This window comes from Catharus ustulatus, chromosome 2 (genome assembly GCF_009819885.2).
Source record: "Catharus ustulatus isolate bCatUst1 chromosome 2, bCatUst1.pri.v2, whole genome shotgun sequence".
In the NCBI taxonomy this organism is placed as follows: Eukaryota; Metazoa; Chordata; class Aves; order Passeriformes; family Turdidae; genus Catharus; species Catharus ustulatus.
In genome coordinates this window covers 54,003,482-54,020,948 of record NC_046222.1, presented here as the reverse complement: position 1 = coordinate 54,020,948, position 17,467 = coordinate 54,003,482, and the positions used below count along the sequence as shown (strand labels likewise).

Below are 17,467 nucleotides of genomic sequence, written 5' to 3'. Positions count from 1 at the left end.
CTGTGCCCAGGGAAACCTCTGAATAGGTTTTTTCCCAACATTCACTTGAAACAAGGAGATATACATCATTTGGTAGGATTTTATTTTTGTACTCTAAATATTGATTTGTTCCTGTTTACCTCTTGCATGCCTACTCCTTTGGGCCCACACACTATAATACATCTTCACCTCCAGCTCCCCATGGGATATTCGAGTCACGTTCAGTCCTTCCATCACCTCCACAGTTCCTCCCCTCCCACTATAACCTCTGGGGTGCAGCCAGTTTAAGTTCACACTCTATAATTGACTGGAGGCAGTTTCAATGAAAGAGGTTAGATAATAATTGGTTTATTTCTGAGAAATGGAAACTGAAAAATGTATGAGTAGCAGAAGAAATGTGTATTCTGACAAGTACATTTCATTTGACTAATTAATACATCTTATAAGCATTTAAACCCATTCTGACCAAAATGCCCTTAACTTCTATGCCAGAACAATAAACCTCAGCAGTCTGAGTTATCTGAGTTTCATAGAAATTGAATTCCAACTGTGCAGAGTTTGCCAATGCCGTGATAATGTCCAAAGCTTCCTCTTGTTAAGTCTCCCATGTTTTGTCATTGAGTGAGCTGCATCAGGGGACTTCCAGGCCTTCTTGTGTGACCTAATCAGAGTCCAGCCTGAGTGATGGGATGGTGGCAAGAGCCAGCATTCCTGCAAGATGAGGTGATGTTGTCACCAAGTGGAAATCTCAGACTGAATTGCTATGAAGCAAAGTATTTTATGTCACTCCAGCAAATTCAGAAGAAAACCTTTTTTTTTTTGTATTTTGGGCATGTCAGAACACTCCATTACAATATAATTTAGTAAGAAACCTAATGTAGACATCTTCCCCAAGAACATATATATATTAAAAAAAATTTATATCTTTTGAATAATGAAAATTTCAAGTCCTGTAATTCTGACTTGCAATGAGAACAAACAGTATAATGTCAACATTTTCCACTGAATAATTTTTTTTTCATTCTCAGCTGTACTTTTGGGGAATTAGATGGGATGACATGTTTCTATACTAACTTTTTGTATTATGTGTCCACCCTGAGACTATTGGTGTAAATTTAAAACAGACCTTTCTATCCCAAAGTAAAACTGGCATGTAGCCTTTTGATTCAGTTACCAGATGGTGTATGGTATTTATGAGAACAGTTGTTAAATGCTTTATACTGTGACTCACCACACTGATAGCTGCATATTAATGAAAGGTGGACAGTGCTATCACAGTTACAAGTGCTCTATTGTTGAGGGGAGCTGGTTGAGCTGATTCATAGAAACAGTTTCCCTTAGAAGTTCAGTCTAGAATATTTGGATTCATCCTCAAAGTGCTGGTTTTATGCAGCTGAAAACTGCTAACTTTACTGGAAAAAAAGTCTTTTAAACCAGAACTTTGACCTTACTTTCTGGGAGGGAAATGCAATTCAGCAGTTAATTATATTTACTTTTTAAAATTAATTTATTAGCTGGGTGATACTTCCAGCTACTTACTGAAATTATCTAGGGGAAAAATGAAACATATTTGTTATGCTGATATCATTATATGACATATTAGCTGTTAATCAGACCAGCTGGAAGGCATTCTTGCCTTTTCTTGGTGTAAGTCATGAAGAATTTTAGATAGGAATTTGTTTTTCCCCATTTTCACACTCTTAAGAAATCATTCTAGGGCAATATGATAGGATTGAATTCAATTCAGGTATTATTTTAAAATCCTTGCTATGAGATTTTTGATAAAAATTGCTTATCAGTTATTTCAAGAGCTGAAAAAAATACTGACAGCATGCCGCACATTTCATGAAATTAAAAGGACCCTAAAACATGCCTAAACCACACGACCATGAAAACTATTGCAATGACAAGTAGATATCGTTGTTAAACACTTATTTAGTTGCCTTTGTCTTGTCAGTTTTTAGGTTGCTTTTTTTTTGCTTTTGAGTAGTAAATCAGCCTTAATGGAAGCACTGCAGCTGAAGTGGCATCTGTAGCCCTGCTACAGCTTGCTGTAGCTCATGTGAATAAAAATAAGCCCAAATATACCTGAACTAAAATTACAGACCTTGTTCTCTCTGACTGCTGCATTGCAGACAGAGTCCACAGGGAACAGCCCCCGGTGGAGAGAGTTATACAAAAAGTGCATGATTTAACTTTATTTCCAGGATCTGTAAGGAGTCAAAATTCCTTAAAGTACCCAAAAATACACCAGATGGAGGGCAGCCCTGAGTTGTCCTCTGATTCTTCATCACCTATGCAGGATTTCACTTATCTAAAGTTACAGTCTGGATTTAAGGGCTTCCAAAAAAAAGAAAGTGGTTGGAAAACAGCAGTTTGGTGCAATGCCAGAGGCTCACAACAAATCCAGGAGAATTTTACCATTCCCCTGCTGCTCCCATGAATAATCAAACCTTACTTAAGGTCTCTGGAGATTATTTTTTTCTCCTTCAGCTCCCACTAAGTCTTAGTAAGCACAGTGAGATTCCAGTGGGATCCTTAGCAGAGTAAAGTACAGTTTGTGCCGAAGGCAACCACGCAGTGTCTGGTGGCAAAGGTTGGAGAGACTTGTTGTGTTCACATGATGTTGCAACAGATTTCTCTTTACTCAGATGCCTGTTTGCACTTTGGCCTTGGGGTAATGCAGGGGAGATACAGAGACAGAGATAGAGACAGGTACCAGTGTGACCTTCTTAGTGACCACTGACCCAGCAGCTGCCTGTGGCTGGTATTTCAGGCAGGGCTGAAGCTCCTCCTGGGCTCTGCATTTCAGCTGCAGAAGACCCCACCTCTCTGGCAATGGTGCAAGCTGGATTCCTAGGTACCACTGAAGGTCTCATCCTGAGACTGCAATCACACAACTGTTTACCCACACATGTACCTGCCTGTCCAGGGGGCTTCATGCGAGTCAATGAATTTACCCAGGACAATGAATTATATGTTTCATGCGTTTGACAAAAGGGGATGCCAAAGCTTGCAGCATAAAACACTAGTGATCCAAACAAATGTAGCAAATAAGAGGGAACAAGTATGAAGTTTAGAACTGGCCATCCCAAATGCAAGTTTTCCTGAAACTCTCCTTAATATGTGTTTAATTTCATCCAGTTATTGCCCTTCTTTAAAGAAAAAAATAAATACACTTCCCTCTGCTGTCTTTTAAAACCAAAGTCTGCAAACTCTTCAGGAAAAAGCAGCAAAAAATAGGGGGTCTGGAGGAACTGATTCATGAGGAAAAATATACATAGACCTTGGTGAAATGGTGGCTCAGAGGCAATGTGATAAACAGACAAATATTTGCAGGCTGTAAATACCGAGGATAGAAATTTGGTAGGACACAGACATAATCAGGACTAAAAGGAGAGGAAAAAAAACATGCTGGGAGTAAAGGAAAAGGACAGTTCAGTGAGATGCAATGCAGCTGAGAATTACAGTAATTTCACGATTACAAGCCGCACCGTTTTGACCAAAATTTTGCTCACACACCAGAAATGTGGCTTACACTCAGGAGCGGCTAATATGTGAATAATTTTTTGACATTTCCAACCCTGGAAGTGCAAACTGAGTCAGTGCAAACTGCCAAGTCAAGCAACCTGCCAGTAAAACCTGGCATTTATGCGATTGTTACAAATTGGTTACTGTGTTGTGTGGTGGGTGGAGCCGGGCTCCGTGCAGGCAGCATTGGGGGGCGGGGAGAGGCGGGGGAGCTCCCTCCTGTGGGCTCCACGGCTCGGGGGGAGGCGGGGAGCTCCCGTCCCCTCCTGCCGCCGCCACTGTGGGTGCCAGCAGGCTCCATCCCCGCCTCCCACCACCACCACGGGTGCCAGCGGGTTCTGTGCCCCCCTGCCACCGTGGGACAGCACCGGACCAGGGCGAGCAAACCCAGCAGCAGCAGCGGCGGTCAGCCCCGAGCGGCCCCGTCGAGCGGCAGCGCCGAGCTGGGCCACCTGGCCCCGTCGGCAGTCCTGAGCCCTCATGGCCCGAGCCAATCCAGTAAACCCCGCCATGCCGGGATTCTGTGACTATTTGGCAACTTTGTTGCACGCGGGTCCTCGCTGCGAACGACAGAGTGGCTTATAATTGGGTGCAGCTTGTGTATGGACAAAGAACGAAATGTTTGCCAACACCCGGCGATGTGGCTGATAGTCAGTGCAGCTTGTAATCGTGAATTTACTGTAATAGATGGCACACCTGTCTTGCAGGGAAGAAAGTGCTGATAAGTAAATAGGCTGAGAGAGATGTCAGCCTATGAGAGATGTCCATCCCCCCCACTGCTGTGGTATAGCGACTTGTTAAATCTCAGCCATCTATGTGTGTACATGTTTAGCTTAAAAACCTGGCTTGGCTGCACGTTGAACACCATCTATCAGGCTGAGTTTCCCAGGCAAGTTTGGGCTACCTGTTCTGCCCCCTCTGCAGCCACAGCAGGGACTCACAGGCAGCTCTCCCACCAGTGCCAGTGGTGCCATGTGGGCATGGGTCTGGATGTCTCTTTGGGAGGTTTGACCTCATGTAGGACCAAGAAATGAAAATTGAAGCAAGACCCTTTGAAAGCTTGTGGGAAGCCAGTGAGCCCCTGAACAGGTCCCTGCCCTGGCTGTATAGGAAGGTTTCTGTTCAGGTTCCCCTGTACCACCCCTGCAAGGTCTCAGACACAGTGGAAATACCCGTTTTACAAGGCTCAACATTTTTTCCTCCGCCTCTCCCTCCAAAGTGCTGCCAGACAGTGCATCTCCTCCAGCAGCAAAAGAGGGTGAAGGTTTGCCCCAGCCCCAGGTAGGGCCAGGCAGGCTGACCCAACTCCACCCCTCTGCCCAGCCCTGGGTGCGGAACCAGCATCAGGATCAGGCAGGAAAACCTCCGGCCAGCCTTGCCCCAGCTGCTCCCAGCTCGGAAACCTCTGAACAAAATGTTCTCGGCTGGGAACTGAAAACTGGAGTTTGCTCCTTGTTGCAGATTTGCAAAAGACCTTCCAGAGGCCAAAGACGGTCCCTCCTGGCTCCTCCCCGCCCCACCGGCGGCCGATGAAAGAAAGCACTTCCACCAAGGTTCTTGGCTCTTGCTAACGGAGAGTTATTTCCTGCTTGGGGTGTGCTGGCCTTAGACTCTGGAAATGGGAAATCCCACCCTGAATCCGGCGGGAGCTTATTTCACTGACCAAAGTCCGTCCTGTCTCAGTGACATTCTGTGAGAATTTTTCCTCTGAGAAACCAGTGGTTTCTGAGAGTGCAAAACGGAGCTTTATCTAGGTTTTTAACCAGCCTGCTTAATCCACCATCGGAAAACATTGTAAAATGAACCCTTAATGAGTTACTTGTGAGGTTTTACCTCTGGTGCTCTGAGGCACCAACTTTGTGGGGTTATCTTCTAAATGAGCAAAGCAGCTACTAGCTGCCAAAAGGTTGTTTATTGCAGAAGCACATCAGTTTCTTACTAATCTACTAAACTAGAAATTAGATGTAGAACTAATTTAAATAAACCAGTAAGTTATTCCCAGACTAGAGACAGCAGTATTTATTGCAGCATGTCTACTCTAACCTGCACCCTGAATGCAAAAGTCAGGCACCTGATCAGGCAAAGCTGCTCCTCTGAGTTAATAAAACCAGCACTGAGGTTATGAGAGGTGTGAGGGGGGAAAGGCCTTTCGGTCTCTTCCTTCAGCTGGAAAAGGCACGGCTTTTGCACTCTGTGTTTCCGGGTTCCCCTTCCCAGCACGTCGCGACCTGCCCTTCCAGGAGCGCGAGCAGCTGTGCAGATGTGCAGATGTGCAGATGTGCAGATGTGCAGATGTGAGCTGGTCACGCTCACCTCTGCACGGTGGGCGAGCCCTGAGCGCCGCGCTCCCAGCCCGGGCTCGCGCACACGCATTCCTCCCATCCCGGCTCCGGGCCAGGCATGGGCACGCAGCAGGGGAACCTGCGGGTCTGTGCCCCTAAATACGATTTGTAAGCGCTTTGCGTGTAAGTGTCACCAAGTTAAAGAGACGAAAGAGGAAAATGACCCCTCTGGCTGGCGGGCACAGGGTAGCTTGCATGGAACACCCGGGCAGCTGTGGCAGAGGCAGAGGAGCAGGGAGCCTGTGGGCACCAGCAAAGGGAGCAAACCCCAGGTGAGGCTCACCCAAAGGGTTAGGAGCACTGCCAGACCCCCTGGTGTGAGGGGATTTCAATGCCCAGGGCTTTTCCACAGGCATGGTTTTGTAGGGATAAAGTTTGGAATATAAAGCTCTAAATGGGGTTAGAATATCAACTAAGAGGAAAATTGAAAAAGCATGAAATGGTAAATGAGAGTGTTTTTATTACAACGTTAAAGAATAAGCCCGTAGGGGCAAGGCACAGCGCCTGGGCTCTGTGTCCCCAGGAGCAGTGGCACTGAGGTCTGTGTCCCGCAGAGCAGATGCTGCCCGTGGCCGTGGCCGTGCAGGCAAGCAGCACATTCCACATGTGCTGCTGGGGTCTCCCGATTGGTGTGCTCCGCTGAAGGGGCTGGTCCTTGAAGTCAGCTCCTGTGCCTGTGACAGATGATATTTTTATGCAAGAAAACAAAACCAGGATATCTGATGGACTGTGTTATCTTTACAGACAGCTTGGAGCTACAGATGCAAGGCAAGAAGTTTTATGCTTGAACTTCAAAACTGTGAGTGGAATTTAAAAGCAGTTTTAAATGCCTACCTTATTATTATTACTTTTATTTGGTGTATGCTCGTATGTGTGTGTGTGCAACTTTGCATGAAGTATACATATCTGCATAACTTCATTATTGAGCAAGCTGTTGTGAATTCTCCTAAGATGAAATAATTATTGCTTTGGAAAACTTCACAAAGTGTTAGCTGCATTTACAGCTGGACTAATAGATGTGTACACTGAGGAAGAGAAGGATGTTCTTTTCAAGTGAGTGCAATTAGTCTAGTTGGAAATTATTTCAAATCATCTTTTCCACTGGAAAATCTGTTTGAGCAGGACTAGTTATACTGAGGGAGAATCTCCTGGGAGTTATCAGCAAATGTCAGGCTGGTCTGTGTGTCTTTGTTACAGGCACATTTGACGTTTGCTTGTGTATGGAGAGGGATTAGGTAAAACCCTGCTGTTACCATTGTGTGGCACTGCACTTGCTGGATGAAAAATGTGTTGGTACCAGGTGTTAGAAAGCTGGCCAATTAATGATGATTGCAGGAAATTAGTTTAAGAGAATATTGTCCATTGTGATGCAGATTTACAGAACTAATTCTAACAGATACATTGCACTAGCACAGGAGGATCATTTCTGTAGCTGAAACATTAATAAGCCACTCTTTCTTGCATAGGAATAATGAAATTAATTTCTGTGGGAGATCTCTAGGGGTTGATACCCAGACCAGGAGCACAAATCTGATCAGGCAGTTTGCCAGGTTTGTGATATTTTCACTTCCTTATGGGAACTGTGCAGGATGGTCTAAAATGACCCCTGTCATCCTAGGGTGTTATTTTATATACAATCTTGTATCAAAAGAGCTATATGCTACAACTTTTCTTGATTTGCTTTGATGTTAGTGCAAGCTGAGATACATGACCTAAAAATAAAATTAAAAAAAAAGAAAAAAAAAGAAAAAAGGTGTCTTAAATCCTGTCTGGGTTGTTCCGCAGGTCTTTCTAGCAACCCAAAACAATCCAACACCTTTCTCAATTTAACATACATTTTCTTTAGTAAGCATGCATATTTTTCTTATCTTCTTCATGTTTCTCTTTCTTGGCAAGGGTGTTGCATCAGTTTATAAATTTATATTCTGGTGAGTCCAGGTGAAATCCAAAGGTTAAGTGAAAATTGTGGATAAGTGGCAAGTTACTGCTAAGTTGGTACAGAAGAAACCCAATTCCTGGTGGATCCATCACCACTCACTCCCCATCTGGGTGCCTCCAGATCACGCAGCAACACAAACAGCATCCAGATGAGGTGTGGGCATACAAGTGCATTTCTGTTGCATTAGTCAGAGCACATAACATGGGATGATACCAACTTAGTACAGCAGGCGGTGAGGCAATTCAGTCCATTGCCTGCTAAAAAGTAAATGTCGGTATTTCTTTAACAAATGAACTGCTGGAGCAAACCTATAACTCATTGCTACTCTTTTATCATTGGAGTTTTTGTTACCACTGGTTTCTCTAAAGTCAGATATACTACATCATCAAGTCCTGCTGAGAATTAATCTGAATTTATTTAAAATAATAGAGTGATGATAAATTTCCCTTACCTTGATTCCTTTTCTCTGTCTTTTATTGGCCACTACAGCAGGGTAAACCTGGGTTTACCCAACAGAGAAAAACGCAACATTTTTCCCAAAATTGAATTTGGCGCCAACAGAAAAGTGCTCCCACACAGAGAATCATGAAACTCAACATATTTTGGCTAGAGAGGCCTTCTTAATTGATGTGGAGGAAATCCTGAACAGAAGAGTCCTGCTCATAGATGTATAATGAATGAGTGTTCTGTGTTGAACAAACTGCAGCATTTTTATTTCAATAATATTAAAATCAATAAATTTTCTTTTCACTTTCTAAAATAGCAAAGGAGGATTACAAGAAAATCTAGGCATATATAGAAATTAATTTTAGCCAACTGTCCTAAAATAAAATAAAAAAAAATAAATGCTGATAAAGTCCTTACACTAAAGGGCCTCTATAATCCTTATAATGTAAAATGTTTCTTCTTCATGTCACATAGTTTGGTTCTTCTTGTTCCCTTAATTTGGCAGTATTTTCTATGTTAGATATTGCTGCCTAGATAGAATGAGGCAGATTCTCAGCTAGCAAGCATGAATAGAGAATAACTTCATTGAAGTCAATGACATGACCCTGGATTCATTCCAGCATGACCAGGGTTGGAATGTGGTTCAATACAGGCAGCTGCCATCCCTGCCAGGCTGACTGAGGAGATAAACTGAGAGTTGCTGCAGTTGTGTGTGTTGCTAGCAGAAGGATGGACCTGCCAACTCTCACTTGTGCTTTCGGCTCCAACTTCTTCTGAAAGCAAAGATTAAACAGAGCAATCTCACTTTTATTCCACGAACTTCAGCTTTGTGTTTCCAGTCTATGGAAGGTTGAAGCTAAATCCAGCTATGTGCCTTCATACCTGTCTAACCTTTTGACTTCTATCTCAAGAAAGCAAACGTATATGTTAGTCTTTCTTTCCTCTTGCTCAGAAGGATTTTAAGTTTTCCTTGATAATTTATATGTTTGTGGTGTTCTGTAGTGGTGATGTTGTTTTAGGAAGCTTGTCTTCTAGCTGTGAATGTGCTGCTCTCTGTGATACTCCTGGAAGCTGCTTCCCCATTCCTGGAGAAAATTCTGGTTTCCGTCTCTGTTGTGTGATGATAACCTCACTGTTCCCATGGCCACCTACCCAGCAAAATAACTCCCAGGTCTTTGTCGAGGAGAGACTAATGGGATTATTTTGTATTATAGGTGGGGCTTCCTTGCAATCGTTGTGATTTCCCTGCTCTGCACGATAGGACAGTCCAGAGCTCCTGCACTACAGAGAGGAGAGGTTTTCTGTGGCTTTCTGCAGGCCCTGTCCCTTCTCCTGAGATTCATCCCAAAGGCATTAGCTGACCTTGTTTCAAATGGGACAGCCAGCTCTGACTGATAGTGCTGGTCAGCAATATCCAGTTTATACCTCTCTTGCTGCAGCTAAAGAACTGAATTCTGGGGTATTTTTACCAATAGCAATTCATCTCAGCTAGCTGGAAATGCCAAAGCTACAAAAGGGTCTGAAGGGGATGATTCTGCATAGGCTCTTGGGTGAGGCTGGTTTCCTAGTTACTCCAAAGGGCAAACACAACATGGTATGTCCAGATTTTAAGGAGTTCATTACAAATGCTACCTGCTGTGAGGACTTCCAGGAACGCACACTTCTCTAAACATTCAGTATCACCAAGAAATAAACACACCAGCGAAGCCAACAGGCCTGTTCTTCTTTGGTGTTTCCCAAATTCCTAGAATGAAGTATGTTCATATCTACCACTGAAGTGGGATTTAAACGAAGCTAAGACTCAGTTGAACTGTCACTAAAATAGTTTTGAAGTACTTTTTATCATTGCATATCAGATATTTTTGTGCTATGTGGGCACGTTCTCAACGACAGCACTCTATTAATCAAAAGTAACTTACTAAATTCTGTCTGTATGGGCACAAGGTTTACCTTACAAAATACTGACATGATGTATGCAACCTAATTTAAAAATTTTATAATTTTTTTAAAATTATCAAAACCTAAAGTTTTATAAAACCTTACCTTTTGTAACTATTTAGTATTCTGTAGCATTTTGTTGCTGATAAACGGTATGTATCACAGGCTGTTATTTTGGAACAAATAGTTCCACTAGGAAATTAGAAAAATGTGCCTGATATTTTTATTTTTAAAATGAACACTCTACTTCCATTTGTGCATTTGTGAGATGAGGATATTTGCTGTGCAGTCAACAGAGGTTATGAAAATGATCAAGCAGGTGAAGAGAAGCTGAGAACATACATAAGAGTCCACAAAGTCAAGGAGATCTGTGGACCTAGAAGATAACACCTTGGTCACAACACTGCTAATATCTCTGTTTTTTCAGGACTGAGAGGTATCACACTACACTCTCACAAAAGCTTTGCAAAACTTTGAGTCACCTGAGAGAAGCTGTCCAGAAGCAATGTGTGAAAGGAAGGGAGTTAAGGGCAAAGGAAAGCGCTGTAAAAACAGGCTGGTGCTAATACAACACAAATGCTCCTTGAAGCTGAAAATGAGAAAGCACAAAAGCTGTCAAGGGGAAAGATGAGGGTATGAGTAAGAGTCATGTACTTCTGATGTTTTTTGCCCTTTGTGCTATGTGTCTCATGCCTTTAGGGTAAATGAATAATACTCTGTTTTGAAGACAAATTAAGTTACTTTAATTAATGCATAGTGCATTGTTTTGAAGACAAATTAAATTACCTTAATTAAATTGCTGGTTGTGGGTTGTCAGAAAAAAACCCAACTGTATTCATATGTCAAAGGTGGGGCATCATTTGAGATCACACATGTAAAAGGAATGTGCAGGGCTGTAGGGAGGTGCACCACTGAGCAACCCAGACCACAAGCTCTCTGGCTGTATTCAGAAAATTTACAGAGATCCCAAGCACTGTTGATCCCAAAACCTTTACAGCCACAACTGGCTTTTTCAGCATTCAAACCCCAGATGCTCGAGTACCACTGCATTATGTCCTGAAATTACAGCAACCTGAGTAGCATATCTAAACATAAAAAACCCTACTTTTTTCAACAGTTTTCGTATCATATAGAAACAGAAATTGATGTAGTTTCTCTTTGTCCCTCTGTGAATAAAGAGCTAAGAGTCGTTTCCCTGGCATTTTATTGTAGTGACACAAATAGATGAACTAAGTATATTTTAAACAGGGGGCATTTAAAGACTGGTTGTGAAAAAACAAGTGGGAGTGACTCTAATAGTTTGGAGTTTAGCCAAAGGAAAAAAAAAATTAAAAAGGATATTGTCTGTTATTATCTCAAGCTGAAACTTTGAAAATTCCAACCTATATCTTTATACCTTGATATATATCTTTACACCCTGATATATATCTTTACACTTTTATATCCTTACACCTGTGTTCATGTCTTTATACCTATCTTTATTAACCTGCAGAATTTAGCCCCACCTAATTCTAATTCTTGGAAACAAATGTGGATTTATCTTTTCTGCAAGGTAGGATCATAGCCTTGATGTAAACCAAGAACACATGTCTCAAAAGAAAATCCAGGCAATTGAAATGGAAAATAACTAAAGGCAACATAAACATTCATGATTTTTAAATACTTTCTAAAGTTTTTATGGGTGGCTGGAGCAGAGTCTAGTTTTGGGCTGAGCAGTGCTGCAAATCTATTAACCTAATGGAAACAGAAATAACATATGATTAAGCTGCCCTGAAACATTCTGTAAACTCTCCTGAGCACTCCCTCCTGTGTAATTTCTGCCTTTGAAATGTTCTGCACCAAAGCACAGCAACAGCACCTGCAGGCAGCTCAGGCTGGGGAGGAAAGATAAGAATGCTCTGCCCCTTGCTGTATCAAGAGAGCAGTATCAGGAAGGAGGACTGTGTTGGAATTTGTTGGAATTTGGCAGGGGTTAGGATTTAAAACATTGCAAAACTCCATGAGAGCTGTGATGCCAATATAGGATTGGGATATCAGTATCAGCATAGTCTGACATGCCTAAACACAAACATCATTGTTGAGGATGCCTGTGCTGTTGCTATTTCATCATTTTAATTGCAATAACACCTAGAGGTGAAGCTGTGCTATGCCAGCTGCACGTAGTGCATGACAATACAGCTACATGGTGTGTCTGCACTCCACTTGTTCTGCACCACTTACAAAAAAACACCTGTGACCTCAACTTTGAGGTGATCTAAGAAACCCTGCCTGGCTGCAGGGCAGAGGTAGGGTATAAAACCCCATCCACTCTTCATGCTAAATCTGAGGCCTCTCTTGAATACCCCATTTTGCAAAGGCCTCTCTACAATTTTCATGGAGGGAAGAGAAGATTTGCTGTCTCTGTTGGGTCCTGTTTGCTCTCTTTGTGGGTGTGAATCCCTGCAGGCTGGGGAGCGACGCTACCATGTCATGCCAGGCCCACAGCCAGAGCAGGCTGCAGAAGGCACAGCTGCACCTCTTGCCCACAAACCCCTGATCTCAGCAAGAGGGATCTGGGTAATACTCCAACACTCACTCATAGAATCATAGAATTAGTGGAAAAACTTGGAAAAGGTCACTAAGTTCATTGAGTCCAGCCATCAAGGCAGCAACGTCAAACCCACCACTAAACCACGTCCCTAAGTGCCACACCTGCTTGTGGAGACAGGAAAGGAAAGAAGGAAAAAGAAGAGAAAACCTTCCTGAAGCAGATTTTCAAGAGCTGTGGAAGAGCACTGTGTTGTCTCTTGGGCAATGCTGCACAGTTACTCCATCACCCCTCCAAGGAATTCAGGCATTAAAACTTCAACACCTTAAATTATGCTGCCAGGGTCAGGAGCTGTGGTGCCTCAGGCGGGTATCCAAGCCAGCCATGCTAAAGCTCACACAGAATTTCCAAGCAAGTAAGTAAAAATAACATTCCTCTTCATGTTTTTGGCTCTTGCTATCTCCATTCCAACATGGATTAAGCAAACACACAGATAGCAGCAGCAGGAGATGCCAAAGAGGAGGATGTTTTATATAGATAATTGCACGCACAGCTCCATGTAGTCAGGGGCAGTGATTTCAAATGCTGCCAGTGATTTCAGTGGCTGCTCAGTACTGAAACAGAGAGGAGCATTCTTCTTGCAGGTCCTCAGTACAGGTTTCTGCAGCTCTGAGGTTGAAAGTTTGTCAGTGATGGATCTGCTCTTCATTGCTGCTCTTCACTGGTGTATGACACCTTGGGATGCGTGCACTGTTCCTGTTTTTACATTTTGAAGGTGACTTCCATTTTTTTTTCCCCCAAACTTTAATTGCTAAATGCTTCTGAGAAACATCTCCATGGAACCGAGGTGTTGCTCCATACCCTTTGCAAGTGTAAATTAACTAATCTTGCAGAAGTAATTGACAGAAAAGTAATTTCCCTTTGTCATGACAAAGAATATTGTAGTATGAGAGTAATGACTACAATTTAAGCAGCTATGAATTGTGCATTAGAGAGCTCTAGAACTGGATATTGCTCACAATGAAATTTAAATTGCATTTCTTCTGCATCTATCTGTTTATAAATAACACTGCAGTTACAGCCACAATAGTCATTTTTGTCACCAATTTCTTAATGCCACTGACAATAGAAATAAAAGATCTAGCTAGCTGATGGCCTCTGCAATAAATGGAGGTTAGAATACTCATTAGGCTCAAATTCTGCTAGAAAGGGGAACAAAACACAAGATACATGAAGTGAAAGTGCCTTGAAAATTTAAGCAAACATTTAGCAGCTAACATCTCTTTCCATAGCCAGTAATCAAAAACAAAAACAAAAACAAAAACAAAACAAAAAACCAAACAAATCGTGTCTCCTTGAACTTTGTCATATAAATTGAGATTTTGCTTGGACCTAATTCTTGATTTACCTCGCAACCACATTTAGATGCAGAAGAGTATGTTGTTTAATATGCACTGTAGTAGCCTCCAAAACCTGTTGGAACTGCACACACAAGTACTTGCACCAATCTGCAGCAAACTCTACATCTTTCAGTGATTTGTAACACGCCCTGTGCCTGCATCCTTGGTGCAACAACCCCCTCTGACCATGAGTGCTGTTGGCACCCTTTATTTACAGTTCCCTTGTAAAACTGATCTTCCTGTGCATAAGGGTGATCTTCCTGTGCCTAGATAAAGTCAGTCCTGCTTATGGTTTTGATATTCTTGCAGCTCATTAGCGTGATAGAACCCACTAGCAGTCCTCTTTGATCCTAGCAGGTCTTCCTAGAGGGCTGCAACTCAGATCTGGCATCTTTTTGTGTGTTTTACTATGTGTGGACATGAAATCTGTGTGCCCATGCTGCTGTAGTCACTGTCATGACCTTGCTGCATTTTATGGGTGAACAGGGGCTGTCCTTTTCCCCAGGGATGGTGATGCTGGATCCACAGGTGGGAGAGGCAGCCACATTTCCAATGCTCTTCTTCCAGCCCAGGTGCCACACATATGTGCCCAAAAACTCCCTGCTTCTCAGAAATGCTTCTTCTGAGAAATGCAGCACTACCCACATGGTAAGAGAAGAATGCAACAACATCTTTTCTTTGCATATATTTAAAATATTTCTGAGTGTTCTACACTTGAGCCCCTGCCATCTCATTGCTCACAGTTTTTACAACAGCAATGAGTCCTCAAGACAGGCTTTCAAAGAAGAAAATGGAGTGTGTTGAGGCAGGGCATGGGGTTAATAAAGCCTGCAAAGGAGGTGACACTTAGAAATGCAAAGCAAAGCAGACATGGGCAGTGCTGTATGATGTGGCTTGGCTCAACTAAATGGAAACGAGTATCCATGACATTGTTATAAACTAGGTAAAAATGATCAGAGGTAGAGGTAAACCAGCTTGAGTGTGAGTACAAGCTCTGCTGCATGCTCCTCCATGATCATGGGATAAGTTACAGATGTAAAGAATTTTTTTCTGCAGCCTGTGAATTAGCTGACATAGCTGAGTATGCAAGATTTTAAAACATACCCTCGTTTTCTAGCAGCCCTCATAGAGAATGAGTAAAGGATCTGAAAGATCAATGGAAAAAAAAAAAAAAAAAAAAGACAAGACTGAAATAGCAACAAAGAAGCAAATTAATAACTTTGTGCATGAGGGATCCTCCTGTGGTTTTTTCGCAAGCACCCCAACACTGTTTTCTGCTCCTTTCTTACAACTTTGTAATTTTATAGAGGTACAACTATCACAACTGCCAAATGCCTGAGAAGGAGCAAAGGAAATAAGCATCCCCGTGCTGCCAAAAAGCCTAAGAACATGAGTAATGGGAAAACTAGTTTTATGTGACAACTGGTGAGGATTTACCTTGAAAAAAGGAATACTCAATCTGAAAACTTGCACCTTGAAATTGGTTGTAATTGGAAGCCGCTACAGTAAAGCAAATTGGAAACCTTTTAAATAGTGGCTAAAATATTTTTTCTTTAACTGAGACCCTAGTATTAGCTTCAGTCTAAGAATAAAATATTTTGAGTCAAGAATTTTTTATAGAAATCTATAATTACCTTTGCAATATTGCTGGTATCCATCTACTTAGCAAAGACTGACTTTATTAGCTATTTAATCATTTGAAATACTCTATTACCAAACGCTTAGGGAGAACAATGTCAGATTCTGCAGCTGTTGGGTTGTGTGTTTAATAACCTCTTATATTTCAAACCCTGTAGAAATTAGTCACTTAAACTTCTCTATTTTTAATCGACCCCCAGGTTAAAGATATGGTCAAACTAAATCCTTTTTGAAGCCAGTTTCACAGAATTTCTGTCCTCGCCTAAGATTTATATTGCCTCAAATTCTCTGTCAGTAATCTGTTTTCCTCAAAAATGTCTGAAAATTTGTTATTTTAAGGTCATGTCCGTGTGTGTGTGACAACTTCGGGGACTCTGCCCCAGCCTCAGCAGGAGCAGGGATGAGGAACTCCTCGTGCTGTGCTTCCAGAGCTGTGGCACCCACCCATGATCTGTTCAGCAATCTTATCTGATGCTAAACCTCCAGACTGCCAATGATGGAAATAAGGCCACACCCGCCAGCAAGGATTCAGCCCTGGCGTGAGTGGGAGTGATTAACTCCCAGTCCCTCTCCTTCTTTTCCCATGAGGTTGTCTGCTGGAGGCAGCCTCAACAAATCTTCCTGTGACATGGGAGAGCAATATTCTCTGTGCTCTGGCCAGCTCCATGTCTTTTCTCCAAGAGATGCTATGGAGCAGAACGACTATGGGAAAGTCTCCAGAAGTTTGTCAGGGCTTAGAAAGCATCCAAAAATGTTAGTGACCATAGACCTGGTTCTCCTGGTGGACCTGCACTTATTAGTAAATCCCACATCTTTTCAGCATGTGAGGTGTCTGTGGCTGAGTTAATTAAGGAGGCTAGCCTTTGTCAGCTACCTTACTCATCCAACAGCTTCACAGCTGTCACTGTCAACCCCTTGTAAAGCCAAGATAGCCAGGAAAAGCCTTCTGAGGAGCCCAAGCCTTGTAGGCCATTGCAGTAAAGAAACACTGGAATCCACAAAAGAGAGGGCAACTCAAGGTAGTCATCATTTAAAATATCAATTTATACAGCTGAGGAATGAAATTACCCAGTATCTAGTTTGTTCCTCTGCCACTGACATTCTCTCCTTTGCATTCCTTTGCCATGAGTTCAGTCAGCGTCATCTGCCTTCATTGCTGATCCCAGATGAAGCCAGCTGAAAGGCAGGGAGCACAAGGGAAACAAACTGCAAACCAAGACTGCTTAGTGGGTTTCTCAAGCATTAGGACTCCAGGGACAAGAGACTTGGCTTACAGTTGGTCAGGGAAGGTTCTGCAGCTGCCTGGAGGTGGGAAAACAGAACAGTGTCATTATTTTTACTTTGTTAATGAGACATCAGGGTGGGTCTCTACAGCTGGAAAGACAAAGGGTAAATGGAAGACAGGCCTATTACACAGGTTCAACAGATGTCTCCTAGCCTTCCCGGAGATGATGGTAATGAGAGCAAATAGTTCCTAGCCCAGCCCACAGCGAAGACTTTCTATGGTAGGAGGACTTGGCAGCACAGTGACTCAACAGACAGACAGATGGGCTTCTGTCTTCACAGCCCCACTCTGCTCCAAACTCACTTGAGGACTGGGGAGGTAAGATGACAACAAAAAACAACAGGTAGAAGTAGAAATAAAAAGTAGAAAGAAGAAAAAAGAATGAAAGTGTACATTCACTTAACCATAGTCAGATGAGCATGAATTGCAGGGTACTACAGA

The 17,467-nt window shown here is 42.6% G+C and overlaps 1 protein-coding gene across 1 annotated transcript in view; it reads left to right on the top strand.

Annotated features, from left to right (window-relative positions):
• The first annotated feature begins 6,571 nt into the window (after nt 1-6,571).
• The window catches only part of STARD13 (StAR related lipid transfer domain containing 13), a 294,142-nt gene continuing 283,246 nt past the window's right edge, over nt 6,572-17,467 (top strand). The window contains exon 1 of the mRNA XM_033084301.1: nt 6,572-6,651. The gene's annotated coding sequence lies outside the window, so the exon portion shown is untranslated. The remainder of the gene's footprint in view (nt 6,652-17,467) is intronic.